Source organism: Furipterus horrens, unplaced genomic scaffold, assembly GCF_987537825.1.
Source record: "Furipterus horrens unplaced genomic scaffold, mFurHor1.1.pri manual_scaffold_4, whole genome shotgun sequence".
Taxonomy (NCBI): domain Eukaryota; kingdom Metazoa; phylum Chordata; class Mammalia; order Chiroptera; family Furipteridae; genus Furipterus; species Furipterus horrens.
Genome location: NW_028327174.1, coordinates 57475342 through 57485610, shown reverse-complemented (window position 1 = coordinate 57485610; position 10269 = coordinate 57475342). Strand labels below are relative to the sequence as shown.

At 34.6% G+C, this 10269-nt stretch overlaps 1 non-coding gene across 1 annotated transcript; it reads left to right on the top strand.

Moving 5' to 3' along the window:
- The first annotated feature begins 2971 nt into the window (after positions 1 to 2971).
- LOC150012038 (U1 spliceosomal RNA) lies at positions 2972 to 3135 on the top strand. Its single transcript, XR_016511084.1, has one exon. It is a non-coding gene; the product is annotated as a U1 spliceosomal RNA (small nuclear RNA).
- The last annotated feature ends 7134 nt before the right edge of the window (positions 3136 to 10269 follow it).

The window sequence follows — 10269 nt, the reverse complement described above, 5'->3', positions numbered from 1 at the left end:
AACTCACAACTATCAACAACTGAATCTAAAAAATAAAAACAAAATCCAACTAAGCAAACCAGAATAAGAACAGAATCATAGGTATGGGAATCATTTTGAGGGTTATCTGCTGGGAGGAAGAAGGGGGAGAAATGAGGAAATGGTGCAAGGATTAAGAAGAATAATTGGTTGGTACAAAATAGGCAGGGGGAAGTTAAGAATAATATAGGAAAGGGTGAATCCAAAGAACTTATATGCACAACCCATGGACATGAACTAAGGGGAGTGGGATTGCTGGGGGAAGGAGGATACTGGACAAAGGGGAGCAAAGGGAGAAAAAATTGGGACTGCTGTAACTACATAATCAATAAAATATAACATTTTTTTAAAAATAGTGAGACAAAGGCTCTAGAGTTGTGGAAACTCCACTGCACACCTTTTCCGGGCTACATTCCCATGCTAGAACCATGACAGGTTATGGCGGCTTGCCAAGGTTCAACTTCGTTACCTGAAAATTTAGATACTATGAGGATTCAGTGAAGTGACTATGTGGGTACTAGGCATGTAGTGAGCACTGAAGAATAAAAAAGAAGCTCTTCTTATTTTCACTTAAGCTAGTTCAGGAAAACTTCCTACAGGGTGGAATGGACACCTTTGATATCTTGTATGTTGAAAAATCCAAATTAAGTCACTGAAGAAAGAGTAGCCATCACTTAGTACAGAAATCATAGAAGGGTTCACCAATTTTGAATCTGTGGGCCAGACAGCTAGAAAATGTTTGTTATTATACAGTGGCAAACTAACATTTATAAGCCAAATCTCTGTAGTTTTTCTCATTACATATTGTTATAACATCTTCAAAAGATATGGTTTATAGTGCAGTGATGAGTGACTTGTCTAATGGCTAATATCAAAATGTACTGCACAATGAACAACACAAAATATTGACATGAGTTTATCATTGGTCAATACTTATGCCTCAAATAAACTAATGTAGATAATTAATGTAGCTTAAGACAATTACACTTCGTTATTATTTCCTCTGATAATACTATGTTCCAGATGAATAAATTTCTTTTCAATGTAATCACCCCATTTGCAATTACATTTTGATATGTTTGTTCAGTTATGTGGATTTTAATTACCAATTCCAACTTTAGTAACTATAATTAACTCACCATAATTTTAAATTTTTATCAGTGTTTCTTTATTCACACAGATATGTGAGGGAGATAAGCTATTAATGATTTCTGACTATGAAGTCCAGTATTAAATGCCATCAGAATAGAGAAGACATTAAAAGAGAAATTGCCTCTACCACAGCCTTGCCCACCTGCTTTTGATTAAAATGCACTTTCCCTGCTGTACAGCTCAGTGACCCAGGTCTGGGACTGAAATTCTGTGTCTAATACCAAAGTCCTGAGATAAAATCAATAGCCAGGAAATGCAATGAGTAGAATTTGATAAACATGAGAATGAAAATAGATATGGTCCCATTAAAAAGCTTGTTTTCTATCATGTCTTGAAGAGTCCACTTTACCTTCTTGGTTTCTTATCACCCAGACTCAAGACTCCTTGTCAAAGAGAAGAAATCTGTCCTTCCTTCCTCATCCTTGACTTTCAGTCAGCCAACAAATTCTATTCTTCCTTTACCAACTTTCTGTCTGCCTAATTATTTCTATATTTGTTATCTAAAGTCAAGTCCTTGGTACTTTATGTCTGAATTATTGCAACAGCCTCCCATTGGTCTTCCTATCTCCAATTTCTGCCCTATCCAATTTTTTGGATACAACTTCACCAAATTATCCTACATAAAGTATTACTTTGAACACATCACGTCCTTGATCAAAACTCACCAATGATTCTTCAGAGGTTGCATATATAATAGATGTGTGAATGAATACACATACACAGATATATATAAATATTCCTAAGAAAGTTCTAGAAAAACCTCCACTCACTTTTACCTTAAAGATTGTACACCTGCTATGTCTATAAATTTTTCTATTTATTTTCTAATAGATCTCTGTTAAAAAGAAAAACAAGACAATACACCCTAAGTATTAGCATACTCACAAAGAAAGCCACAGAACTAACACATTTTACCAAGCACTAAAAAAAATAATAACAGCAATCTTTATTAATGTTTTCCATATCACAAGAAAAGGAAATACTTCACAACTCATATTTTGAATTTAAAAGAACCATGACGCTAAAACCTGACAAGTTTGTACAAAAAAGCAAGTTAGAGGCCATTCTCTCTCATCAACAAAATATTTACAATCCTAAATAATATATTAGTAAAATGAATCTAGCAATAAATAAAATTACAATACTTTATGGCGAAGTTGGATCTATTCCAAGAATGAAAGTTTGAGTTTTACATAATACAATTAATCAATGTAATTCAACAATTAACAGAATACAGGGAAAAATTATGTGATTATCTTTACATATGCAGAGAAAGCATTTGACAAACTTAATATCTATTCATGAGAAAAGTTCTTAGCAAAGTAGCAATACAAGAGAATATCTGTAATTTAATAAAGAGTAGCTACAAAAGACTGACAGTAAATATCATATTTAATGGCGATATAGGAAGTCGATACTGTACGTAAATGAGACAAAGCTGACTGCTATTACCACTTCTATTTAGCACTGTAAGGAGGTTTTAGCAAGGCATTGAGGCAGGGATAAAGAAGAATTAAAAACTAAAAAGGAAGCTATATAACTGCCATCTTATTTACAGACAATATGATTGTATATATAGAAAATTGAAAAGAACCTTCAGATAAATTATCAGATTAATAAAGGAATTTACTAAGGTCCTTGGAAACTGAATCAATATACAAAAATTTATTTTATTTCTACATACAAGAAACAAATGAACATACAATAAAAAGTTTAATAATATTATTTAAAATACCATTAAATACACATGAATAAATATAAAGTAAATGTCATATGCAAGACCTTTATGAAATAACTATATATTTCTACCTGGCAGGAGATATACCATGATATAGAGGTGGTTTGCCCAGGGTGAGTCTTATTCATTGCACTTCAGATGTGCTGACCCCTGCGATTTCCCCAGATGTGGGAAATTTGACTGCATAATTTGTGATCATGGAAGGACTGTGTTCTCACTCTCCCCTGGCCTTAATTAATTAATTAATTAATTAATTAACAAATAAATAAATAAGCGAATAAAGCTATAAAATATTGTTAGGAAAAGTATAGAAGACCTAAATAAACAGAGGGATATATCATGTTCATGAGTTGGAATATTCAATACTGTCATAATGTCAATTTTCAAATTCATGTATAGATTTAATGCAATCCAAGTCAAAATTTTAGAGCAGTTTTTTTAGAAATTGACAAGTTGATTCTAATACTCATCTGGAAATGCTAAAGGCAAGAAATACCCAAAGCAGTATTTTTTTTGAAAAAGAAGAAAATAATGTTGGAAGTTTATATTCCAGATATCGAGACTTATTATAAAGCTATAATACTTAAGATAATATGAAACTCTGTGTAAAATAATAGGGACATAGAACAGAGTAAAAAGAGCAAACACACCACCAAATATACAGACATTTATCAAAATTGTAGTAATGCACATAGTAGGGAAACAATAGATGTTTTAATAAATGGTGCTGCGTCAATTATACATACATATAAGGTAATTTGGAAGTTGACCCCTTACTTCACACCATACCATTCCATATTATTATAGATCTAAATACAAAAAGTGAATAGCAAATTTGGAGAGTAATTATATTTTTAAAATAATATTTTTTGACCATTGTTTAAGCAAATACTTTTGAAATTCTTCAGGAAAGCAAATAAACAGTAGCCATACAAGAAAAGCTTAATAACTTGGTCTCCATTATAATTAAGAACTTGTGTTAAGTAAGACAGACTATTTATAGTGACAACAAGAAAAAGTTTTTTTTCAGTTCTTCTAAAACTTAAGATACTGTATTTACCAATGAAGTGCTGAAGATCTTTTAGTAAAAGAAAAGGGTTTACATATTTGTTATTTCTGGTTTACTAAACAGTGTAAAACCTATCTGTTAAAAAAATACTTCACACAGTGCTGTTCCAGCAAACCCAGTGGTCCAGCTGCCCAGGCCGTCTTCAGTTGGCTCATTTCCTGCATACACAGGCAAGATAGAGTTACCATCCCTGACCCTTCCAGCACTCCCTTTTTTCACCTTTCATCTTTTGGTAATGCTGATGTGTGAGCAAGTCTGGTTGTTACTTCACCTTGGAGGAACTTGGATAATATACAACAAATTAAAATGAGTACATGGGTATTGATTCTACTGAGGGAAAGAACCTACTATATTTATGATGCCTAATGTCCTGATTTCTGCATGTTGTGTTTTGAATATACCTGAATTATCTTTGCTGAGCTAAGCTACAAGGAGTTGAATGGGTTAAACAGTTTATGCAGCCAAAAATTTAAATGTTAAGTGAATCAGAGTGAAGATCACTACTTTTCTGGGCGAAGGAAGCAGAATCATTAAGTGCCCTGGAGCCCATAAGATGAAAGAAAAGCTGAAGCATCAATGATAATGACTTAGTTTCACTTGGAACAGAGACAGTCTCTTGTTGACAGCTAATCAAAATGAATGGTTTCAGACAAAATATTGGTAAACATCCTCTGTTATTTAACTAGCGTGCTTAGAATCATGGAGTGCATTGTTATGTTTTAAATAATACCTTTGAAGAAGAGCTAAAAATTAAGAAGAAAATACTTCAATGAAAGTCACCTTAAATTTTTAATTAGGTCAGAAAAGCTCTAGCACTGGTGTTACTAGTAATTCCAACACAGCTTTATCAGGCTGTGAATGATGTGTATTACACTTACTGGGGCAGATTTAACATTCAACCTGTGGATTTTGAGTGGAAGACCAGCTTGCCTGTCTCCCAAAGACATGGTTAACAATAATAATATTCTCTCAGCTTTAAAATTTATACTTCACATAAAGAAATTAGTCCTCACATTGCCCCTGAACGTCACATCAAATTTCTCAATTTTTTTCAGAGCAGAAACCTGCATTTATAAGACATTGACAAGGCCACAGAAATGACAAGTGCTGGATCTTGGGATTAAAATTTTAAACTTTCAGTGCTTCATCTCATATCCACTTGATTTCAAATCCCTGTGACTTAAATTTATGTGTACAGATCAAATGATCTTATAGTGTATTTTCAAAATTCTTCTTCTGTTTATTTATGCATACCTTTCTCTATTCTAGTAAGGATTTAGAGTGACGTGTTCAATGCAATATCAAATAGCATAAAATCTAAAATAAGAAGTTGTGGAGAGAAAAGGGGGAAAATAAAGAGAAAAGGCAATATAAAGTTAGAATTAAATTTGCTTACATTTGTGAGGTGCGATACCAATTGTGAACCTTCGCTTTTTTGTAACCAATGCAAAGAGAAAAATCAGCATTCATAATATAAAAACAAACCTGATGCTCATAAGGAGCACAATTATTGATTTCAATACCAGAAAGAAATTACTTGCCTGCATCTCACATTAAAACAATCTGTGATACAATGAACTACCACCCCAACAACATTCTGCATATAAATACGACATGTTTCACAGGATGGATTCTTGAAAGTCCCTCAGTCTACACAGAAGACATACATACATTGAAATTTTAAGAAATGATATATAGAAAATTTCTTTACTTTATAAAAACACAAACTGCTGCTATGGTCTTTACTGTTTACTCAGAGAATATTACTTGTCAAAAAAAAAAAAAAAAAAACCCAAGACTGCAGTCATTGCTTGACTGAAACTGTCAGCTGGGCTGGCCCTGAAGCAACCACCCCTTATTAGCAGTCATGTTTTCCCTTCCATGAGGTTGTCAGAAACAAAGGGGGTCAGCTCATGCTCACCTCTGCCAAAATTGTTTTCCCTGCCAGTCAGAGATAAGAAGGTTTAAAATTATGAATGTGGGCAGACACGGGTTTTTCTTTTTCTTTTTCAAATTCAAGTCTCTTAAAAGAGACTAACACTTTTTAAAAACCAACAATTGGGAAACCATTTGACCACATTTCAAAATAATACTTCACTGAGAAACCTAGATTGAAAATACCACATTAGGAAATATGAAAGTATCATTTTACTATTAGATGTTCTGGTACTAATAGAAAATGCCCCCCAAAAATAAAAGCCACATGAGGATCAAAGTGTCAGCTTTACGTGTGGGCTACACAAGTGCCCAGTAGCTGTCAATATACAAGACTGTTGGGTAAAATATGCAGGCAAACAGGGCCTGAACTTGAGGACAACTTAGTTGTGAGTTTTTGGCTATTGACCTGAAATATGGTGACAATGAGAGAAAGGTCTGGTTTGCTGCATAAAAACTGTAAGTGAGAGGTGACTTCCCTGAGCCCACCAGCAGCAATCCAAAAGAACAAGAGGCAAGAGCACATTAAGGCCTATGAAATGTTGTCAAGTGGACGTAAATTCTTATTAGTCAGCTCTGCTACCCTTTCCTTCCTGGAAAAGAGAAGGTTCAAAGTGTAGAGGGTAAGGCAGGAAGAGTTCACCCCAGTATTCCTCACTTACAGAGAGATATTGAAAGAAATATCATCATTCATGAAAATAAGAGGGAAGATGAGTAATAGTTTCCTAAGCAAGGCCAGCTTTATGGGTGTGTGAATTGTGAAATCACACAGAGACCTGTATTTAGTTTACTACCTTGCTGTCCCTGTCTTGAAATTCTTAATAATTTTTGAAAGGGGATTCATATTTTCATTTTGCATTAAGTTGACAAATTATATAACTGGTCTTGCAAAAAAGAATAAAGACAATAATTACATTAGAGAGAGTAACAGTGACCCAGGGGCAAAACCATCTAGCTATAAAGAAAACCAACACCAGGGTCAGTATAAGAGCAACAGATGAAATAGTAGTTAACATAATTTGATGGCACAAGCATCAAAGTGAGGGTGAGGGTTAGAAAGGAAGAAGAGAGGAGTGTGGGGGATGCCTTTCTCACACCTAGGCCCAATTGTTTGAGGGTTTGGGGAGAAAAACAACCAGTGTTGAAGGAGCGGCTTGGGTACCAGTGTCTACAGGGGAGAGTGACTTATGGTGCATGTGTGTGGTGTGCGGGTGTGTTTTCATATGCAGAAAGAGCAAAAGAAAGGAATCCAGAAATTTTATTTGATTTTTTTTTAATCCTCACCAGAGGATATGTTTTTATTGGGGCTTGGGGGGGTGCAGTGTTGTTTATTTGTTCATTTTAGAGAGGGAGAGAAAGGAATAGAGAGAGAGAGAAACATTGGTCAGGTGCCTCCTGGACACGCCCCAACAGGGGATCACACCTACAGCCTAGATAGGCACCCTGACCAGCGATGAAATCCAAAAGCTTCTGGTGCGTGGCACTGTGCCCCAACAAACTCAGTCCCAGCCAGGGAAGGAATCCAAAGATTTTAAACCAGCAAATGGTCATATATGACTATATGATCGGTACAAAAGTTATGACTCTGAGACGAAATAGGCTATATGTCGTTAAAGATGAGGTTTTTTTAAATTTCTGAGTTTGATCTGTCTGGGAGAAACATTAGGAAGCACCTGAGGGTTCAGCTGATCCCCTCACTTATGGGGTAAGTTTTCCCTCTGCTGTCTGCCCCAGGCTATGCTTCTTGCTGACTACTATAAAAGCAAATCAGAAATAAATAGAATATATGAGAGACTAAGAATGAAAGAGAAAAAATTATATTTTTAATATACCAAAAATACTAGGACATTTAATACAAAATATATAAATGAAAATAGGAAAAGAAATGTTTAAAAATAAAAACTAAAATAAAAAAGGATCAAAGGTAATAACTTTAATAAATGCTCAACATCACTAAGCCATTAGAGAGATGCAAATTAAAACCACAATGAGATATCACCTCACATATGTGCCAAAATTGCAATCATTAATAAATCACAAACAACAAGTGCTGGCGAGGATGTGGAGAAAGGGGAACCCTAGTGCACTGTTGGTGGCAATGCAGACTGGTGCAGCCACTGTGGAAAACAGTATAAAATTTCCTCCAAAAAACTAAAAATGGAGCTGCCTTATGACCCTGTGATTTCACTGATGGGACTATACCCAAAGAATCCCAAAACATCAATTCAAAAGAATTTATGAACTCCTATGTTCATTGCAGTGCTCTTTACAATAGCCAAGATTTGGAAATAGCCTAAATGCCCATTAGTAGATGAGTGAATTTAAAAAACTGTGGTAAATCCACACAATGGAATACTACAAGGTCTGTCCAGAAAAAGTCCGACAATTGTTAATATAACGAGAACGGTTTGCACAACATTGATATAAACTGGCAGCCAAGGAGAGTGGACTGCAATGTGCATGCGTGAACAATGACAACTTCATTGAACTAGTCAGTGGGGGTGGTAGACTCCACTAAGTGAGCATGTGTATCGTGTGGCCATCACATTTAAAATGACTGAGCAAGTAGAGCAATGAATCTGCATCAGATTTTGCATTAAACTTGAACATTCCTTTGTGCAAACTACTCAGATGATTCAGAAGGCCACAGCTATGGGCAACTTGTGATTGGCAGCTTCATCATAACAACACGTTTGCTCATGCATCATGTCTCATGCAGTTTTTTGGTGAAACAAACATCAAATCACCCAGGTGACTCAGCCTCCCTACAGCCCAGATTTGGTGCCCTATGACTTCTGTCTTTTTTTTCCCCCAAAACTAAAATTGCCTTTGAAAGGGAAAGGATTTCAGACCATTAATGAGAGTCAGTAAAATATGATGGGACAGCTGATGGTGATTGGGAGAACTGTGTGAGGTCCCGTGTGCCTACTTTGAAACAGACTGAGACATCATTGTCCTACGTAAAATGTTTCTTGTACCTTGTATCTTCTTCAATAAATATCCTTACTTTTCATATTACATTGCTGGATACCTTCTGGACAGACCATCTATGCAGCAGAAAGAAAGAAGAAATTCCTACCTTTAGCCACAGCATGGATGGAACTTGAGACTATTATATTAAGTGAAATAAGCCAGTCAGTGAAAGACAAATGCCATATGATCTCACTTATAAGAGGAATCTAATGAACAAAGTAGTGAACAAAATAGAACCAGAGGCACAGAATCATGGAACAAACTGACAGCTGTAGGTGGGGAGGGGTGGGTGAGGACCGATTGGAAGAAGGACCCATGGACATGGGCAATGGTTGAAGGAACTGATTAAGGAAGTAGGAGGCAGGTTGGGTGGAGGGGGGCAAAAGGGGAAAAAGTGGGGCAACTGTTATTGCATAAACAATAAAATAAAAATAAAGAAAGAAAGAAGGAGAGAAAGGAAGAAAGAAAAAGAAATAAGTGTTGGTAGATAACGCACAACAATGCAAAAGACAGTCACCAATGTTAAAAGAATGGGTGAGAATGGAGAAGCAATGAAATGACTTGGCTTTTCTAAAAATAAAATAAAAATAGTTAAGCAAGGAAACACACATTATTAGATTGACCTCAATCTAAATAATGTTTTTTTAATTTTTAAAAAAGTGTTATAATTTTTTAAATAATGTTAAATAGATTAGACTTCAAATAAAATATAAAGGACCAAAAAAAGTAAAGATTAACTTCTTTCCAAATTATTTTACTCATTTGTTTACTGTTCAAAACTAACAAATGGTAAACTCATGCTAAAGCAATATATACATATTTATTCTTTTCTCCAACACAGGTAATAGACAATGTTTTGCCTTTAGTGTGGCTTTGTTGTCATATAAATAAAAACAAGCAAATAACTAAACACATGAAGAAAAGAAATTAGGCAACGGTACACCAAAGCCAATTAAGATTTATTCTTGGAATGCAAGAATGGTTCAACACATGCAAATCAATCAATGTATATACCTCATTTTAAAAAATAAATTTACAAACACATATGATTATATCAACTTATGCTGAAATATGTGACTAAATAAACACTTTATTATTTAAAAACACTCAGCAAACTAAGAACATAAGGAAACTACTTCAATGTTTTCAAAGCTATATATGAAAAACCCACAGTGAACGTCACACTTAACAGTGAAATCAAAACTTTTTCTCTAGAATCAGGAATAAGACAAGGATTCTTGCTTTTACCATTTCTATTCAACATAATACTGGAAATTCTAACCAGAGCAATTAGACAATAAAAAGAAATAAAAGCATCTAAATTGGAAAGGAGAAAGAAAAATTATTTTTTTCACAGATGATACAAACTTTGTGTAGGAAATAC